The sequence below is a fragment of the Manacus vitellinus genome, unplaced genomic scaffold (assembly GCF_001715985.3).
Source record: "Manacus vitellinus isolate BGI_N305 unplaced genomic scaffold, ASM171598v3 scaffold_50_pilon, whole genome shotgun sequence".
Lineage (NCBI taxonomy): Eukaryota > Metazoa > Chordata > Aves > Passeriformes > Pipridae > Manacus > Manacus vitellinus.
The window spans coordinates 3,514,666-3,534,569 of record NW_021940612.1 but is presented as its reverse complement, the minus strand read 5'-3'; the positions used below and the strand labels follow the sequence as shown (position 1 = coordinate 3,534,569).

The following is a 19,904-nucleotide window of genomic DNA, read 5'->3' as shown; positions in this document are numbered from 1 at the left end:
ACAAAGAAGGTTGCTTTCCTCCCTGCCTACCAGTTCACCTGCCCCATGAAGCTCAGTCTCTCTCATTCGACAACCCTGGTGATCCTACCACAACATTCCTGGGTAGAAGTTTGCCTGCAATGGCATGAATTTTAGCTAGTGGTCCAGGTGGGCCTGAAAGATGAGAGTACCTCTCTGGCACCCTAGTTTTGCAACCATAATCTCTTCTCTCACTCCATTGCTTATTTGTTCCCTTACAGACGTTGCCTTGCTCCATATGTGAGCTGCCTGTGGCATAGCAACTTTGCTGGGTTTGTCCCAGAAATGGTACAGCTGAAGTAAGTTTTAAATATAGGAACCAGGGCTGATACACATCCATCAGCATATCTCAGTTTTTTCTACTCATGCAACTTACAGTCATCCAACTATCCTATGGACTACACAAGAAACAGGAGATAGGTCAACTTCTCACTCATGCTTACTGAAGACATAAAGGGTCTTTTTATTATTAAGAAAACTCAGCATCTAAGCTGAGCTAAAACAGGTCACAAAAGCTATGTAAGCAGTAATTTCAGCAAGCTAGACATGAAAGTTCTGCTCATGGTGAGACAATAAATTAAAATAAATTAATAAAATAAATGCAACGGTGAATGTGCTTTTCATTGATTAATTGTGTTATTGTTTTGCTGCCTACATAGAAATAGATTTTTAGCCCTGATTGTTTTGTTCATATGTTTGACTGTCTGGAGAGTGTAGAACCACAATCTACACTGAAGGTCAGTGAAGTGTTTCATTTGCCTTATTTTCAGGGGCACATATGTCAACACATTGCAAACACATTTTCAAACTTGGTTTGAATCTTCAGTGTTAGAGCCCTTACATCATCTGCTCCATTGGATGATTTTCTCATTTAGATGTTTTTACTTTTATTTTACCATTAAAACAAAAGACTCAAGGATACAAAAGATGTCTGAAATACAACTGATCAGTTGCATCTTGGATGATCTACAATAATAGAGTAATATTTTCCTAATTTGGAAAGACTGTTCTAGAATCTTGCTGAAATTCTACCACCAGTTTTTAACTCAGTTTTTGCCTGTAATGAAACAAAAATAAAAACCATTAAGTTTCAAAGCTCTCATACATAATTTTGTCATTAACAATGTAAATTGTTCCCATCAGTTTGTCAGATTGATATTTTGAGCAAACTTCTAAGAGATTTTTATAAGCCTAATTGTCAGTGGGGAAAGAAAGAAATATTCTTTAAAAGTTATACTCTCTTCCTTTTCTATTACAATTACCAAGGAGCATAAGTCCAGCCAGAAACTTATTTTGAGCAAAAGCGTAAACAATGACGCAAAGAGCCTAGTGTGAGCTTATGCAACAGCTTTGATGTCACCTTGACATAAAAAATTGACAAAATTTTTAAAAGCTATTTCTCCTTTGTTGTTGCAGAATCTTGAATCTTATCTTTTGGAGTACAGCACAGTCATGTTCCATGCCCTACAGCACAGTCATGTTTCATGCCATTGTGTGATTTTCAAGTTCTTGGTTTAGAGAGTAAATTATACAGTTAACAAAAAACAAGTTTTTTTCAAATCTTCCTGGAACGTTTTTTGTACTGAAGAGAAACAATGAGTTCAGAAACTTATGGATTAAAAAGAAAAAAAAAGGAGTTTTTGCTGACAATTATACAATTTTTGTGTAGAAGGTCAAGAATGAGTATTCTGGATTCAGTAATTAAAGTTGAATCCAAAATTTTTTGAATTCAGAAATTTGCTCTTCGTTCCCCTTATTTATGGTTCTGCTAGGAATTTGAAACTGGGGTATATTGGAATGAACAAATTCATTTGTTGTACAAGTTGAAGCTGACCACTCCTCTCTACAAGACACCTGATGCCCTCAGTGCAGCATAAAGTCTTTTTTCTTAATTAATGGTCCTAGACAATTCTTTATTTAATTTAAAAATATATATAGTTAAAATTTAAAAGTCAGTCAGGACAGACTTGCTCTGAAATCTAGTTACAGCACAAGAACTGAAATACAATTCTCCACAGGCAGATTTTTTTTTGCAAAAGAACAGCAAAAGTTATTTTTATTAAGCTGAATTAGTTAAAACATTTTGCACATTTAGCAACAACAAATCTTAACTAATGTCGCTTTATAATGAAGAACCAGAAATTTAGCAAGTCATTCTTCTGAAATATAGAGATCATGACTAGATTATTTCTCTATATTTGGTCAAGTAAGGGAAAACATTTCTATTTTGCTAACAATAGCAAAAAGGAATTCTAAATATTGCCATACATTTCTTCTCCATAACACTCTGCTCTGTTTTTATTTAATTTCTGAAAATTGGTATATCTTAGCTTTCATTTTGCTTTTGCATCATATTCTTACAATATATTGTTGATATAAATCTGTAAGACTAACTTTACAAACATCTTAAACAGTTAATTCTCTGCAACTCACCTCCCACGTGTAAATAATTAGAAAGTTCAATATTTCAAGTCGTTTAAATATAAGTTGGATCCTCAGTACTGTAATTTAAATGATACAATTCCATACCTTTTTCCCCAGGTACTGTACTTCATTTAGTGACTTCACTGAGGACTTAGTGTTTCCTAAAAGAGGAAGAAAACTCTGATCAAACTTCAACTATTGGATTGCAAATCACTTCTCTTACCAACGCTATCTGTACAGATTAATCACCAAAACAATGTTATACACCTGTTAGTCCTTTCTTAAGGCTCTACAGTGTTAGACAGAAATGGTAGTATTCTGATACAACACTTATCACTGGATCAAAGAATTCATCAAATTAAAAAATCCATCATATCCCATGCTGTGAAGAACCTCTCCCATGATGCAGGGAACCAACACTGCTCATTGTCTTCCAGACACATTTTTTCAGAAAATTCAACTTCTAAGGGTACAAAGTTATAATGCTGCAGAATACAGAGGGAAAGATGACTACAGTGCAAGCCAAGTCATGTTTCAGTACAAGGTCTTCCAATATGTTGCAGAAAAACAAGAATTCCTTGTTATTAATTATAATGAACAAGGAGTTCAATTTATTTACACTGCACATCAATACAGTGGGATTTTTACAGATTTCAGAGTGGGGTCTCAATTTACATCATGCAATGGTACGTATTTACTAAAGCACTGAATTTATTTGCAATTATACAAAATTCCATATTCTAATTTTATGATGGTCTTAGACGTAAAGCATAGGTTAAGTGTTGCTCTGCATGACTCATACCTCCTATTTTTCAAGACATTTGAAAGAAGTGATAAATAAAATGGCAAGAATGACAAACACTCTAACTACACTGCCATTAAAATGCTGTGCTGCAATACAAGTTTAACAACCTATGCTCTAGAAAGAAATTGACAACAGGGGATTTTGCCAATGCATATTGGATGTAACTGGACCTTAACAGAGCTCTGAACAACGTGGTTTGGTGGAAAGTGTCCCTGCCCATAGAAGGGCACTTAGAACTAGATGATCTTTAAGGTTCCTGCCAATCCAAACAGTTCTACAATTCTATGATTCCAATACATTCTAATGAAACATCTGATAATGTATAATTTTTAATATTGTTAATGTTTTCCTCTATTTTATGGAAACATGCAACATAAAAATAATTTTTATATATGTAGACATACTTCACACACAGACACACTGATGTTTCAAGACTGCTTTTACACTTTCTATTAATGATTATTTATCTTCTAAAAAGAAACATAACTTTTTGCAATGTCAACTAATAAGAAGGAAATTATTTTTGTAGTATTTCAATCAGGAAAGCTGGACTCTATTTTCATTTTTCTGGAAATACAGCTTTTATTTTATTTTGTGAGAAGGAGTTATACCTCTGTATATTTAGAAAAAAAATAGATGAATACGATGTTTTCCCTGTGCAGTACTAGCATTTGCAACAGAATTACACAAGCCAATATTTTTCTTGATTTTTGCATCTTCTTACAGTCTGGCAGAGATTATCTGAAAGCTTACAAGTAAAATAACTTCCTCAAAAACATATAGGAATGTTAATGGAAGGCTAGGGGGTATATAAAAGCAGTTTATTCAAAGCTGGATTAACACCAAGATTAATATTTAGATCTAGTATATAGTAATAATCCAGTTTACTAAAAAAAACCCAAGGTTTTTGCACCCCAAGGTTTTTGCTAGAGAAAGAGGAAATAAAACCTTTTGAAATCATATGGGAAATGGACAATGTTCTGTCTGTTTGGGAGCCTTTGGGCCCATATGAACAGCGGTGGGAAAAACAGCCAAAAGAGAACTGCAGAGTGAACAGCTCCAGTCACACAGTTGCGTCCTCAACTGTCTCCATTAGCTGTGTTACTGACAATGCATCTCTGAGGCCAGCTACCATGGAGCCAACCAGCCTCTCTCTTGCCCACTACCCTGCAGCCCTAATGGAGACCAGTGCCTTTGTGCAACAGTGTCGTGACTGCCCTCTCTTCCTCTCCACAGTTGGACACCCCGGTTGGATAGACTGGAGAGACCACAGTAACCACCAGGGAACATCATCATCATCATCATGGCTAGGCTTCGCGAACGAAGATTTGGGAAGGCTCTATCCACATTTGTTGCAGGCACGCTGGTGGCTTATGAGGCCAATAGGTGCCAGACATATCCAATTGCAAAAGGCACAGCAGAAAGACTCCTTAGATGGTGTATTCTGCAATACACGGTTCTTTCTGCGTTGCCTTTTCTCCTCAAGGGTGATCCTGCGTGTGTTCTCAAAGGAAACAGCAGCGTTATAGATGGTGTGTCTCCAGACCTCCCGACTGGAGGCCAGAGTAGACCAGTGATGTTGATCAATATGGCCAAGGCTGAGATGTTGTTTCAGGGAGTCCTTGTATCTTTTCTTCGGGGCTCCTCTCATGCGGCAGCCGGTGGTAAGTTTACCATAAAGCAGGATCTTAGGGAGGTGGTGGTCCTTCATCCTGGAGAAGTGCCCTGCCCAGCGCAGCTGTGTTCTCATCAACATGGCCTCAATACTTGTGACTGCTGCTTGCTCTAGAACAGATGTATTGGTCACATAATCTGACCAGTGGATGTTTAGGATTGTACGGAGGCAGCGTTGATGGAAGCGTTCTAGGAGACGCAGGTGGTGGTGGTAGATGACCCATGAATCGGAACCATACAAGAGAGTAGACAACACTATGGCTTTGTAAACACTGATCTTGGTGCTTTTCTTCAAGTGTTTATTACGCCATACTCTTTTATGGAGTTTTCCAAAAGCACTATATGCCTTTGCTAATCTGTTGTCTATCTTGCCATCTGAGGAGATGAGGCTGCCTAGGTAATTAAACTGCTGGACTGATTTGAGCTGTGATTGGCCAATGGTGATGTGGGGATGATGGGGGACTTCCTGAGGTGCAGGTTGATGGAGGACCTCTGTCTTCTTTAAGCTGACTTCCAGCCCAAAGAGCTCTGCGACGTCTGCAAAGCAGGATGTTAAACGCTGCAGAGCTTCTTCTGTGTGGGCCACAAGGGCGGCATCATCAGCATAAAGCAGCTCCCGGACAAGATGGTTTAAGGTCTTGGTGTGGGCCTTCAGTCGCCTTAGGTTGAAAAGGCTTCCATCAGTACGGTATTGAATGTAGATACCGTCCTGATCCTCGAGGTCTGCTGTGACCCTTTGGAGCATCCTGCTAAAGAAGACTGTGAGTAGGGTAGGAGCAAGAACGCAGCCTTGTTTCACACCATTCTTAATTAAAAAGGGCTCAGAAAGTGTGTTGCCATATCTGACTTGGCCGCGCTGATCCTCATGGAGTGAGATGATCATTTTAAGGAACTTGGGGGACAACCTAAACATTCCAAAATCTGCCACAGACCTTTTCTTCTCATGGTATCAAAAGCCTTGGTGAGGTCGACAAAGGTTACATAAAGACCTTTGTTCTGTTCCCTGCACTTCTCTTGCAGTTGTCTGAGAACAAATACCATGTCTTTGGTACTCCTGTGGGCTCTGAAACCACATTGGCTTTCAGGTAGAATTTCTTCTGCTATAGTGGGTATTAGTCTGTTCAAGAGTATTCTTGCCAGGATTTTGCCAGCAATGGAGAGCAGAGTAATACCACGGTAGTTTGAGCAATCTGATTTAATACCTTTCTTCTTATACAAAGTGATGATGACTGCATCACGAAGGTCTGATGGTAGTTCACCGAACTCCCAACAGCGCACCACAAACTCGTGAAATTTGGTATGGAGTGCAAGGCCCCCATATTTCCAGACTTCAGGTGGAATTCCATCAACCCCAGCTGCCTTGCCAATTTTCACCTGCTGTATGGCCTTGAGGGTTTCTCCTAAAGTGGGGGCAGTATCCAATTCATATTTTACTGGTTGTTGCGTGATGGACTGAATTGCTGAGTCTTGAACTACACGGTTGGTACTGAAAAGAGTCTGAAAGTGTTCAGACCATCAATTCAGAATGGAGGATTTATCTATTAGAAGCGTTTGACCATCAGCGCTGAGTAGAGGGCTTTGTACCTGGTAGGTAGGGCCGTATGTTGTTTTCAAGGCCTCATAGAAACCTTTGTGATCACCTGTATCTGCGCATAATTGACTTTGAGTTGAGTTTGAGTCTAGCTGAAAAAACTCAAAACCAGGGAACATACGCCTCATTCTATTTACAGTCATATACTGCAAGTCTGTCCTGAATCTACAACCCATATAGCAGTGGTGCCCCCACCTTCACCACTTACCCTCCCTCAGTGCAAAAGACTAGAAAGGGCACTTGGGTCATATAACCCCATGAAGTCTGTTGACCACCACTTTGAGGACAGCTCTAAGGATTTGACTGTAATGAGAATTTCTGTGCAGATAGTATCATATTAATGAAATACATATTCCCATGGCTGATAGAGTGTTGATAGCCTAATATAAAAGGGTATACACAGGTGTAATTTATTCCTGTTTAAAATTAGGATTTTTTTTTATGAAACAAATTACTCTTTGCAGCAGTTTACCTGCTGTGTACAAAGTAGTACAAACAGTTATGATGTTTATAATTACGATTTATCTTTTGTTTCAGGATCATCTTTACTCTATACTTTATATTTATCCATAAAGCCAGGTTTTACTGGATATAAGTTAAAATGATAAGATTAAAAATGTGGCAGCTAACATGGCAAATTCTCAAAAAATCTGCTGAGACAGAAAACTTTTTTGCAATTGAAAAGTCACGCTATGGGAAAAGGCTCCGACCTTCCTGAAACAGAGTACTTGGGGAAAGGACAAATGTTTAATGGACAGAACCAAAATTAAGGATGTTTAGTGAGCTACAGAAATGGAAAGCATGCATTAAAAAAGATTATTCGTTAAATAAACATACTCATGGGTGTGTATGATGAACTAAATTCAATAAACACTAAGGTACATGTTTAAATTTAAGTACTGACTGGAAAATGTTTTAGGTGGATGCTTAGTGTATGCTGAACAGAGATTTTTTACAAGTGAAGTTATGTTTGTCTGCTTCACTGACACACAATCTGCTATATTTTCTTCAAGAACAAGAATATCTTACTAGTGTTTTACATTGAGATACTTTTCTCATTGCAGTCATTCCTTTTTAACAGTGGAAATGAATGAAAAAAATCCCTGACATAGATAGATTATTGGGCCCACGCATCCTTTAAAACATTCTGTTGTGCTGTTTGAAAAAAAAAAAATAAATGAGGATAGTAGCAGTAGCACTATGCAGCTCTTCGATGATTAACAAGGCTAAAAGGATTAATATCTAGTGTTTATTTTAAGAGGGACACAATAGTATTCTGAAAGATCACATAGAGAAATCAATTGCAAAAAAATCTGGATTTTTTACAAATGAAGGTTTCTGCTAGTACTATTTGTAATTGCAGAGCATGTGGCTGCTGGGAACCACTGAAAAATGGCATCGTCCTTGACCTCAGAAATACAAGTTATAGATATAAGAGGATTATAAACCATTTTCCATAGTGCTTTAATGCTGCTTCCTAGCTTGTCAGAAATTATTCCTTTAGAAGTAAAGTAGTAAATATTTAAAAGTCTTCGTTGTTGGCAGATTTAGCTTGTTAACTGTGAAGGCAACATTAGCATAAATATCTTTTTAGATTATCGCTCTATGGCTGTTCATCTGACCAGACTAGAGTTGAGCTGAGCTCATCACTACCCACCACTGGGGAAGGGCTTACTCTACCTCTTGTAAACCACTTCTTTTCCCTGGCCATGGCTTACCCTTGCAGCTCATTTCTTCTCCAGTCTACCATTCCCACCCCTGTGTGTGCAAAGTTCCACAGCTATGATACAGTTTGCATAGCATGTTAACCAGGCACAGGCCTCTGTTGGAAGTGCCTATGATGAAGAAGAGAAGTTCAGATTGTGGAAACAGAAGATGCAGGAGACCTTAGCAGAGAACTGTAAGAAAAAAAGTGCGGTATGACTAGACTGGATACACATCTACAGAAACAGAGACTGTTGTTGTTAAAGAGTTTTTAATCTACTGTTAATGCACGTTCAATTATATTGTACCCCCATGTTTTTATTCAATTTTTGCAGTTTTTTTCTCCCTCATGTTTTATTCCTTTAATCCTATTGGCTGGATTCTGCTGCAGTGCAGGATCTCCATATTTGGTTGTAACTCTCCCCTCTTTCCCTTTTTAGGTAAGACTCCTCCTATGCTCTTCCTTATAAGTCCTGTGCCCTCCTTCCCTTTCCTTATTTGTCGTGCCTCCACCCACAGTTCCAGAAACTTCCTCTCTCCCCTATGTAAGGGGGAGCCATCTATAATAAAGTCAAACCTGCAGTCCTGTCGAACCCTGTAAGTTGTCGCGTCTTTCCTTATAACTGTGACAGGCCCCCTTTCCTTTGAGAGCCAGACTCCAATTGCCCCTGGAGGCATGACTCTGCCCGGGAATAACCCTTGGCACACAGGCTTGCTATGTGCTTTGCTGATGCAAAGCTTTTTAGCTCCATGGATGACAAGCGTTAAGGAAGAGTTGAATATCTCCATAGTTTTTCTCAGACCATTTTGTGGGAGCGGATGTTGGGTTTTATACACTATCTAGAATCCTCAACCTTTTTTCTACTTCCTACAGGTTGCATAGAGCAAACACCAACAGCACTAGAAGACAAGCATTGTTTTTCACAGTTTGATTTATTAGCAAATAGCATTAATATTATCCCATGAACTATTTACATCAAGCTATCAGCTGAATAGAAACACCAAAACTATGAATAAAAAATATATAATGTATATACATGTAAAGTGTAGATATATGTAAAGTGTATATATATACACACATATAAAAATTATATATAATTTTGTCATTTATTTTCTTTTTCATAGAGTGTTAGAATTAAAACCAGAGATATTTCAGAAATTTAGCAGCAGGATATTCACATTAAGGCACATTTTCTGCTGGGAAAAGGGAGAAATATGCTAATATATTATTTTATTCTCATGCAACCCTACTCTGTTTATCTATTCTTTTATTTTATTTATTTCATATACCTGATTAAGGAGGCTAGTTCCTGGAATTGCACAGTGTTGAGGACTTAACATTTAAAGTGTATAACATTTTGTGCTTCAATCTTATATGCAAGAGGAGGCCTGCAGAATGAAACCTTCAGGTTTCTTTACTGTACTTGGCTACCATATATTTCACTGGATATATGGCGACACTAAGAAAGACAGATATAAGGAACATGATTGAAACCAGGATACCTGCTACAGACTCGAAGCATAGAGTCCTGGAAACACTTAGTTTTACGAGGAGCCCTCATTTTAAATTTTGCCTATAACAAAAATGGAGACAAACTTTTTGGCAGGTACTGTTGCAATCAGATAAGGGGTAATGGTTTCCAGCTGGAGGATGGTTGATTCAGATTAGATATAGGAAGAACTTTTTTTACAATGAAGGTGGTGAAACACTGGCACGGATTGCCTAAAGAGGAAGCTCCACCCCTGTGAACGTTCAAGGTTGGATGGGGTTCAGAACAACCTGATCTAGTTGAAGTTGTCCCTGCTGATTTCAGCCTGGTTGGATTAGATGATCTTTAAAGGTCATTCTACCCAACTGTTTTATGATTCTATGATGTTTTGGAGTTTAAAGAGAGCCTTTTATCATTACACTACTCACAGGAAAGTAACCACAGGATCAAGCCTCGTATCAGGTCTGTACCTGCTCAGGCACACGCACAGTGCCCCTGAATTCAAAACTAATGTGTGATGTATAAAACGCTTTCAAGGAACTGGAGTTGCCTGGGGTGGACCCTTTCCAAATTAAAAACTTCTGCCCCATATCTGTCCCTGTTTAAGAATAACTTGCATAAGTAAGGTTGCACAAGGCTAAATAATTATAATAAATCCAAGAAAACAAAACATTTACCTGCACTGTCCAGGAAAAGTAGAGGACCAGTGGCTAACATCTGTATTACTACTAAGTCAGCTTGATATAAAAACACTCCCTAGCACTAAATGCAAGAAGCTTCCAAAAAGTTTAATTTTAAATAAAAAATATTACTGCTCAAGATTCATATTCATGTGAACGCAATTTGAAAGACTTAATTTTCTCACATTTCTGTTTGAAACTGATAAGGTATTGCAGGTTTTCACAGAATTATTTCAAATAATTGATGATTGTTTACCAGTGTCAGCTTACCCTTTGATGTTTGTCATACTATTTCCCTTTTAGAAAGCACTTATAGCTGCATAGTAGGATTGTTTCTCATGAGTAAACTGACGTATCATAGATTATTACTTACACAGAGCTCTGGTCCTAATTTCATCAGATCAACAGGAAATATCATATTAAATTTAATAACACAGAGTTGAACATTTTCATCATCTTTCAACTTTGCAGCCAGATTGCATACAGGATCCCCATGTCCACATGCACACAGCCCTGGAAAATCAAACACTGCCTTCTGACTCATACAATTAACAATATGTGCTACCTGTTAAGAGAAAGAGAAATTTCACACTGATGGAACCACCACTGATATGCTATTATTTATACCTATATCAAAAGGGCTGGAGACTCAAATGTCAAGATGTTATGCAATCAATTGCTCTGTGTTTTCACCTTTTCTACCAAAGGACAGACTAACTGCTTCAAAAATCAGGGAGTTTTGTCTTATTTTGTTTTATTTTGACTTGATTTTTAAGTCAGCATAACTAAACACCAGGTGCTGGATAAAACCTCATCTCATATTTAAGGAAAATACAAATTTGTAATAATATTTTTAGATGGGACAAGAATGTCCTAAATAAAAAAAAAAAATTAAAAAAAAATAAAAAATGCCTAAACCCAACTAAAACAATGTAGAAACTAGAGAATAAATAAAAATAAGTCATTATCAATTACCCAACATTTAGCACATGATACTTTGGGGTCTAGCTTATTAATTTCTTTAATCATTGAGAAAATCAGTGCACTATTTTTTTATCTAAATCAAGGTTTTAATTTTTTTTTTTTATTCTAGCGAATCTTTTGAAATTACAAAAATTACAATAATTCTGATTGGATGGGATTGTCTTTTCTTAGAGGAGAAATGGTTAAGTTACAGGGAGGGTCCAAGACCCACACGTGCTGAAGGGGAGGTCACTGTTCTCAGCTTCTTCAGTCACTTCAGCTCATCTTTTCACTCTGAAAGTTCACATCCCTGCAAATTTTCCATCCAAGCTTTCTAACATTTCATTTCCAAATGAATATAACCAGCTTCTTTTAAGCTACTCTTTGCACTGTTTCAGCTAACCTGATGCATTTGGACCCAAATAATTTACAGAACATTCACATAAACGGCTTTTCTAGCAATATGGGAGACTAGAAAGCTCCCTGATGTAGAGGAAAGGAAGATGCCAGCCTGAGTACAGGCAGGGGGACGACTATGTCTCTTACTGTTAGAGCTGCTCATAGAACCCTCATGTTTGTCTTCCACTGTCTTTCACTCCTATCCCACTGTATATACAATCTCTCAGAAAAGTTCGTTTTTTAATTTGGAATAAAAAATTCTATAGATAACAAAGATAGTAAAACACCAAAGTAAATTATGAACATTAAAGTAAATGATAACTATTTTGTGTCAGGGTTCTGAAGTAATATTTGCGGTGAAAATAACTTCCATTAGTACCTATCAAGTTAGTTTCTAATTTAGAAAATACATACAGATAAAATAATTTAGATAGATAAAGATGATCTATTAGTTTAATAACTCTTTGAACTGGAGCAGATTCATCTTCAGGTCAGTGTATACAGCTCAAACTTGTGCACTTGAGTACATGTTTGAATCTCCATGATCAGCCAGTGTGATAAGGGGGAACTGGTGACTAGAGCAGATGGGAATTAAACAGATGAAAAGAAATAGCTAAGGGACCTGAAATTTGCATATGCTACATTGAACAGAGGTTTGGAAACTTCACAAAGAACAACAGATGATGCAAAATATAGTATATGTTTGAAGGAATCAAAATAAAAAGTTATTTCCTCAAAGTTAAGAGAGGTAGTGTGCATACATGTTTATACATCAGTGTTAGCTGTAAGAAAGACAGAAATTGTGAACTGGAATAAGCTAAAAGCAAGATCAACTGACAAAAAAAAAATAAATCTAAACAAACCCCAACAGCAAAGAGAGACATTGAAACAAGTGAGAAAGATCTGATGCAGCTGCCTGATCTAGACTAAGAACTAAACTGAAAACATGCAACAGCAATGCCTTGACAACACTAAAACAGAATATGGAGCAAAATGCAGAGATAATTAATGTTTTTCAAAGCTTCTTGCCTAAAGAATGATTTTTAGTTGGCAATACCAGAAAGGCTGCAGTGATAGCCAACTGGGCCTATGTATAGATCACCATCTGGAATGTTAAGGCTGGTGGAAAACTTGAGAGCAGATGATTAAGTTCAGATCTTACATAGCCACTTTTTAAGCAAGACGCAAGAATGTTATGGACCTTGTCTATTATAAGCTCAAAAGAGATCAGCAATCTTCAAACCAATTCCTGCAAAAAGTCTCAGGTGGGGAATGAAAGAGGTGAAGGCTCCAGCTCTGGGCAGACACCAAGAGTAACATATCTGTTCCCCACACCTTCTAAAAATCTACCATTTAGTTTAATTTCCCATTTCAAAGGCTAATGATACAAATAAGAATGTAACTGGAGATACACAAGTGAAGAGAAGATCCTAAATCTGGATGTAGCTAAAGCAAGGATTGCTTATAGTTTGAGGTCTCCCGCATGCTTCATTTGGCTTCCCTGGCTTTTCAGGCATAATCATGCAATCTTATGCTGCTCTTAAATAACTTTTCTGTGTGAATTACATTTTAAAAATGGTACATATAAAGCTAGTAAGCCTGAAAATGTAATATTTCTGAGTTGGAAGAGAGTTTTGCAGCTTCAATGGTGAAAATAAAACTCTAGCATTTCTGACTTTTCTTTTTTTTTTTTTTTGATTGACTGACAAATAACTTTGTATCATTTTTAAGCAGAAAATTATATGTATATTTTTCAACTACAAAATATTCTGGCTAAGCATCCAAAATCAGACATTTAACTCTGCCAAAATCTTATGTGTACAAGTATAATGCATATTGTAAACAAACAAAAACCCCTCTTCCAAATGTAAGAAAAAAATAAAGATTTCATAAATGCAACAAACAAAACTAAGACTGGTTCACTCATCTAATGACAGACCAACCATTAGAAAAGAAAGCATGACAGACTTTCCTATAGCTGTACTATTTGCAGATCTCTTTACAAAGAGTTGCACTGTGTTTATCTTATCTACAAGAGAGCTCTGAACCCATAAAACACTATGGCTGTGCCAAGAGAAGGTGCAACTACTCCCAGCTTCACAGTATTACGTGCTGCCAGATGACACTTGCTCCTGCATGACCAGCTCATCTGTGCCTAAATTACCGAAATCAGCTGCAAAAAACAGGCTCGGTCGTAGGTCCTTCTGTCATTTGTCTGAAATAAGGTTACAGTATACTCACCCAAACAGCAGTGCCAAGAAATTTAAGGGAAAAGTTACGACTCCTAGGGAGCTGGTGATACAAGTTGATAGCTTAAACCAATTCACCTGGCAGACATGTAATACAAAGAAGGTATACTTCTACAGAAAGAAAATACTTGTCTTGGAAAACTGATAATGCACGTGCACGACATAGACAGAGGGGGATCAAAAGCGTTGATATTTTTCCTTAGTTTTTTTAAATGAGAAGTTAAGTAGCAGGGGAATTATTCTCTGTGTTCCATGAAACACACCTTGCTCAAACCTTTCACCAAAATGTGACCTTAAAAAACTGGTTGAAGTCTCTCCTGGCATCAGTAAAAACAAATGTTGTGTCCTGGATTTCTGGCAAGTGTCTTACTAGAAACATAGAATTCCTCTCACCAAAGAAGGAGCATGAGCATGATGAAAAATGTCTTTTAATTTGACTATCCATGCTCAAACTCCTGTCATCTACTAACAAGGGCAGTGCTGAACTTTATCATTCTTTAAAAATATTGACATACTTTAGGCATAATTTAAACTGATCTGTACTTAATTTTAACTAGAAACCTGTTTATTTTGGGAAGAGTATTGCAGTACTTAGTGCAGGACACCTCCCTCCCTTCCTTAGCATTCATGTCTGGAATGGCAAGCTTATTTACTTTTTTTCTGGAAACACTACTGTTTTCACAAAGAAGGGATACAGTATCCATGGGGGGAGCTATTTTCCAAAAGTTACTCCAGTAGTATTTTAGGGTATGTTCAGTGACATGGAATATGCCTGTTTGAATCTATAATAAGAATTACAAAGTCCATTTATTTATCTAAATATTTTAAAGTATTTTCTCAAGATCCAATCCACACCCTTTTCATTCAGAAACACTTCATTGTCTGTGGGACTCGACAGAGGTATATAGCCAATTCTTGGTCTGGCAGGGAAAAGTAGCATCTGCTTCATGCCCATATTTTTTTTCTTGTTTAAACAGTCATGAACACTTCTGAAACTGAAAAAGAACAGAACTGCAATTGAGATGAATTAAGATTTCTGATCTATGAAAACTGCACTTAGAATTATTCATCAAATCAGAAGAAAATTGATTTTATTCACAGAATGTCATATTATAAACAAATACGAGACAAGGTTTTCATCAGTTTTGCTCATCCATTTGCTTTTGAGTTTTGCAATCCCAAGAAAACCAGGAGTGACAACCATGCAGGACCACAAAGTTTAATCACTTCTACACCCATATCACATAAGCATTCTAAAAAACCCCTGAAAAACAAGAAGTCTTCATAGTAAGAAAGTTAGCAGTAGTAAGTTGATGATATCTTGAGAGTAGAGGACCTTCAGGAAATTAGTCAAATCCTGAATTTATCTTCTCTTGATACTTACACTGTGGCATATCATAAATTAATATATTTCCTAATATAAAGGAACAAAGTAAAATCTCTCTTTTCAGTTTCTGGGGAATTTTTTTTTTCTCATATTCTCCCACTCTGAGAAAGAAATTACATAAATATTTACGTGGAATATGCAAGTACTAAAACACACTAACAAGGAACAAATATAATGGCCAGGCAAATAGAGTGTTATATAAAAGGATGAGTTCTGTAGAGCATATAAACCCATCCTTCACATATAAGTACAGATTTTTCCTGCTTGCATGATTTCATGAAATTGAGCCTTAGATGACTGTTATTTAAAAAAAAAAAAAAGGACAAAAGGGCAAACCATCTTCTCTTAAAAGAGATAAAACAACAAAAATACCTTTTTTTTCCAACATGAAGAAATTTCTTCTCTCCTTTATCCAAGATAACATAAAAGTTCTGATATTTATAAATGCTCTTTAAAATCAGACTCTTGTTTTAAGAACCGTAATCGCTTCAGGCTCACCTGAATTTCAAGTGCTACTGTATTCCAGGACTTAAGATATCTAAGCAACAATTCTTCCCTGAAATGTTTCACTTGTGCTTTCATTTTGCAACAGATCATGCAGAAAGAGTGAACCAGAGAACCAGGCAAAAGTCATAAGAAATCTAAAAATGTTCAAATGTTTGCATAGTTCAAATGTGCAAATACATGAGCGTGCATGCACACACATTTTTAGCCAACAATACTATAGTTACATGGTCTCATACAAATCACAGCAATGAAAACAATGATGAGACATAAAGGAAAAGCAATAGCATAATAATGCATATAAAATGGATATAATAACATAAAATAGATATAGACTAGATATCAGCCAGTCTAGAATGCATCCTGTAATGGATCATAGATCACCAGAGGGTTCAGGTTGTGGTTATATTGGGAACCCCAGTCCAAATGAGAAGGACAAACAGAAATCCCTCCCAGATCTACCTCCTCCTTCCAGGTTACCTGCTGTAGTAAAGACTAATCTAAGTTTCAAACTTTGAATCAGCCTTCTTCTGATCTAGTATTTACAAAATTCCTCTTCCATCACCACTCCTACCTCTATGTAATTAGCATAACCAGTCTGAATATCAGATGTTCTGAAGCATTAAAACCATTAGTCAAGGAGTCAAGAGTAATCTGAAGTTATTTTACTGCTAAATCATAGAATCATAGGATGGTGTGGGTTGGAAGGGACCTTAAAAATCATCTAGTTCCAATCCCCCTGCTATGGGCAGGTACACTTTCCACTAGGCGATATTGTTCAGAGCTCCATCCAACTTCTCCTTGAACACCTCCAGGGATGGGGCAACCACAACTTCTCAGGGCAATTTGTTCAGTGTCTCACCACCCTCACAGTAAAGACTTTTTCCTAATATCTAGTCTAAACCTACTCTCTTCCAGTTTGAAGCCATTCGCCCTTGTCCTGTGGCTCTTGTAAAAAGTCCCTCTCCATCTTTCTTGTAGGCTCTCTTCAGGAACTGGAAGGCCACAATTAGGTCACCCCGAACAAACCCAATTCTCCCAGCCTTTCCTCGTAGGAGAGGTGGTCCACCCCTTCTAACCATCTTGGTGGCCTCCTCTGGACTTGCTAAAACACATGAATGTCCTTCCTGTGCTGGGAATCCCAGAGCTGGATGCAGCACTCTAGGTGGGGTCTCACCAGAGCAGAGTAGAGGGACAGAATCCTCTCCCTCAATGTGCTGACCACGCTGCTTTTCATGCAGCCCAGGATACAACTGGTTTTCTGGGCTGTGAGTGCACATTGTTGGGTCATGTCCAGCCTCTCATCCACCAGTATCCTCAAGTCCTTCTTGGCAGTGTCACACTCAGTCTGTTCATCCCTCAGCCTGTATTGATACCAGGGGTTGCCCTGACCCAAGTGTAGAACTTTGCACTTGGTCTTGTTAAACCTCGTGAGATTCCCACGTGACAACTTCTTGAGCTTGTCCAGGTCCCTCTGGATGGTATCCTGTCCTTCAGGTGTGTCAGTGGCACCACTCAGCTTGGTGTCATCTCTAAATTTGCTGAGGGTGCAAATCCCTTTGTCTATGTCATTAATGAAGATATTAAATAATGCTGGTCCCAATAGGGACCCCTGAGGGACACCACTTGTCACTGACATCCATTGGGACTTGAGCCATTAACAACAACCCTCTGGATGTGACCATCCAACCGCTTTCTTATCCATCTTGCAGTCCACCCATTGAATCCATCTCTCTCCAAACTCACTTTCCTGTCCTCCATGTGCTTTAGCATAGCTTCTAGGACTATTTGTTCCATGATCTTCCCAGGCACAGAGGGGAGGCTGACAGGTCAGTAGTTCCCAGGGTCCTTATTTCTACCTTTTTTAAAGATGTTTCCTTTTTCCAGTCCCTTGGACTGCCATCACTTTTCAAATATCATGGAGAGTGTCTTGGTAACTACTTCAGCCAATTTGATGAGAATTCTGTAATGCACCTTATTGGGTCCCGTTGACTTATGTACATTCAGGTTCCTCAGGTGATCGTGAACCTGATCTTTACTTGCAGCAGGAGGGACTTTGCTCCCCCAGTTCCCATCCTGCTATCCATTAAGAGGTGTGGGAAGAGGGCTTGCCATTGGAGACTGAGACAAAAATGTTGTTGAGTACCTCAGCCTTCTCCTCATCCATAGTTACCAGTTTTCCAGCATTGTTTATTGGGTGGGTACACCTTCTTTGATCACCCCTTTCTGGTTAACATACCTGAGGAAGCGCTACCTGTTATTCTTTACATCCCTTGGCAGGTTCAGTTCCAGCTTCACCTTGGCCTTTCTCACCCTGTCCCTACACAAATGGACTTCATGTCTATACCCTTTCTAGGTCATCTGTCCTTGTTTCCACTGTGCATCTCTTCTTTCCCTTTAGTTTGACCAGCAGTTCCCTACTCAACCATACTGTCTCTTGCCTTCCTTTCCCAATTTCTTGCTCCTGGAGACCGCTAGCTGTTGCACTCTATGAAAGACTTCCCTAAAGATCTGTCAGCTCTGTTTCACTCCCTTGTCCCAGAAGGCAGTCTCCCAGGGGATCCCACTGACTATTTCCCTGGAGAGTTGGAATTTTGCTTTCCTAAAGTTCAGGGACCTAACTTTACTTTTCACCTGACCCATTTTCCTCAGGACTGCAAACTCCATCAGTGCATGATCACTGCAGCCCAGGCTGCCTCCAGTATTGGTGTCCTTAGTTAGCTCACTTGCGTTGATGATCAACAGAGCCAGTAACACATCCGTTCTGGTAGGGCTGTCTACTACCTGGGTCATGAATCATAGAATCATTAAGATTGGAAGAGACCTTTAAGATCATCGAGTCCAATTGTCCACTGCCTCTGTAACCCCTAAACCACTAAACCATATCACTCAGTGCCAGATTCAGATGCCTCTTGAACACCTCCAGGAATGGTGACTCCACTACCTCCCTGTACAACCCATTCCACTGCCTGAGTACCCCATGGTTGAAAAAAATATTTCTAATATCTAATCTGAATTTCCCCTGTCTCAGATAAAGGCCTTTTCCTCTTATCCTCTCATTGCAGACATGGTAGAAGAGACCAACCCCCACCTCACTACAATGTCCTTCCAGGCAGTTATAGAGAGTGATGAGATCCCCCTGAGCCTCCTCTTCTTGAGACTAAACAAACCCAGCTTCCTCAGCCATTCCTCACAAGACATGTTTTCTAGTCCTTTCATGAGCCTTGTTGCACTTTGCTGAACACACTCCAGCACTCCAATGTCCTTTTTAAAGTAAGGGGCCCAGAACTGAACACAGTACTCAGGGTATGGTCTAACTATTGCCAAGTAGAGGAGGGTGACCACTTCCTTAGTCCTGCTGGCTACACTATTCTTGATACAGGTCAAAATGCCATTGGCCTTCTTGTCCACCTGGGCACACTGTTGGTTCATATTGAGCCAACTGGCAACCAGCACCCTCCCTTTCTGCTGAACGTATCTTGAGACACTCCTCCCCAAGCCTGTAGTGCTGCATGGGGTTGTTGTGACCCAAGTGCAGGACCAAGCACTTCACCTTGTTGAACCTCATGCAGTTGTCCATAGCCCATTGATCAAGTCTGTCATGGTCTCTCTGTAAAGTCTTCTTACCCTCAAGCAGATAAACACTCCCACTGAACTACTGTTGTCTGCAATTCTCCATGTAGTCTCCCGGATTGCCCACAGCTTCTCGTGATACTTTTCTTGCTGCTGTTTGGGTGGTTGAAGTCCCCCACCAGATGAACAAGAGCCTGCGACTGCAATGCCTGCTATAACTGGAGCAAGAAGGCTTCATCAATAGGCTCCCCTTGAACTGGGGCCTGTAAGTAGACACCAACCACAAGATTCCCTTTGTTGCCTCAGTCCCTGATTCTTACCCACATGCTTCCAACCTGCTTATGGCTGTTCTTCAGAGACAACACTTCACAATCAATCCAACTCCCGATGTAGAGGGCAAACCCTTCTTGTCTCCTTCCTCCCTTGTCTCTTCTGAACAGTGT

At 38.7% G+C, this 19,904-nt stretch overlaps 1 long non-coding RNA gene across 1 annotated transcript; it reads right to left on the bottom strand.

Annotated features, from left to right (window-relative positions):
* Positions 1–977: 977 nt before the first annotated feature.
* Positions 978–19,692, bottom strand: LOC108641090. The gene is made up of 3 exons (XR_001921749.1): positions 19,516–19,692; positions 2,548–2,603; positions 978–1,075 (listed from the first exon to the last, which is right to left on the bottom strand). It is a non-coding gene; the product is annotated as an uncharacterized LOC108641090 (long non-coding RNA).
* Positions 19,693–19,904: the final 212 nt, after the last annotated feature.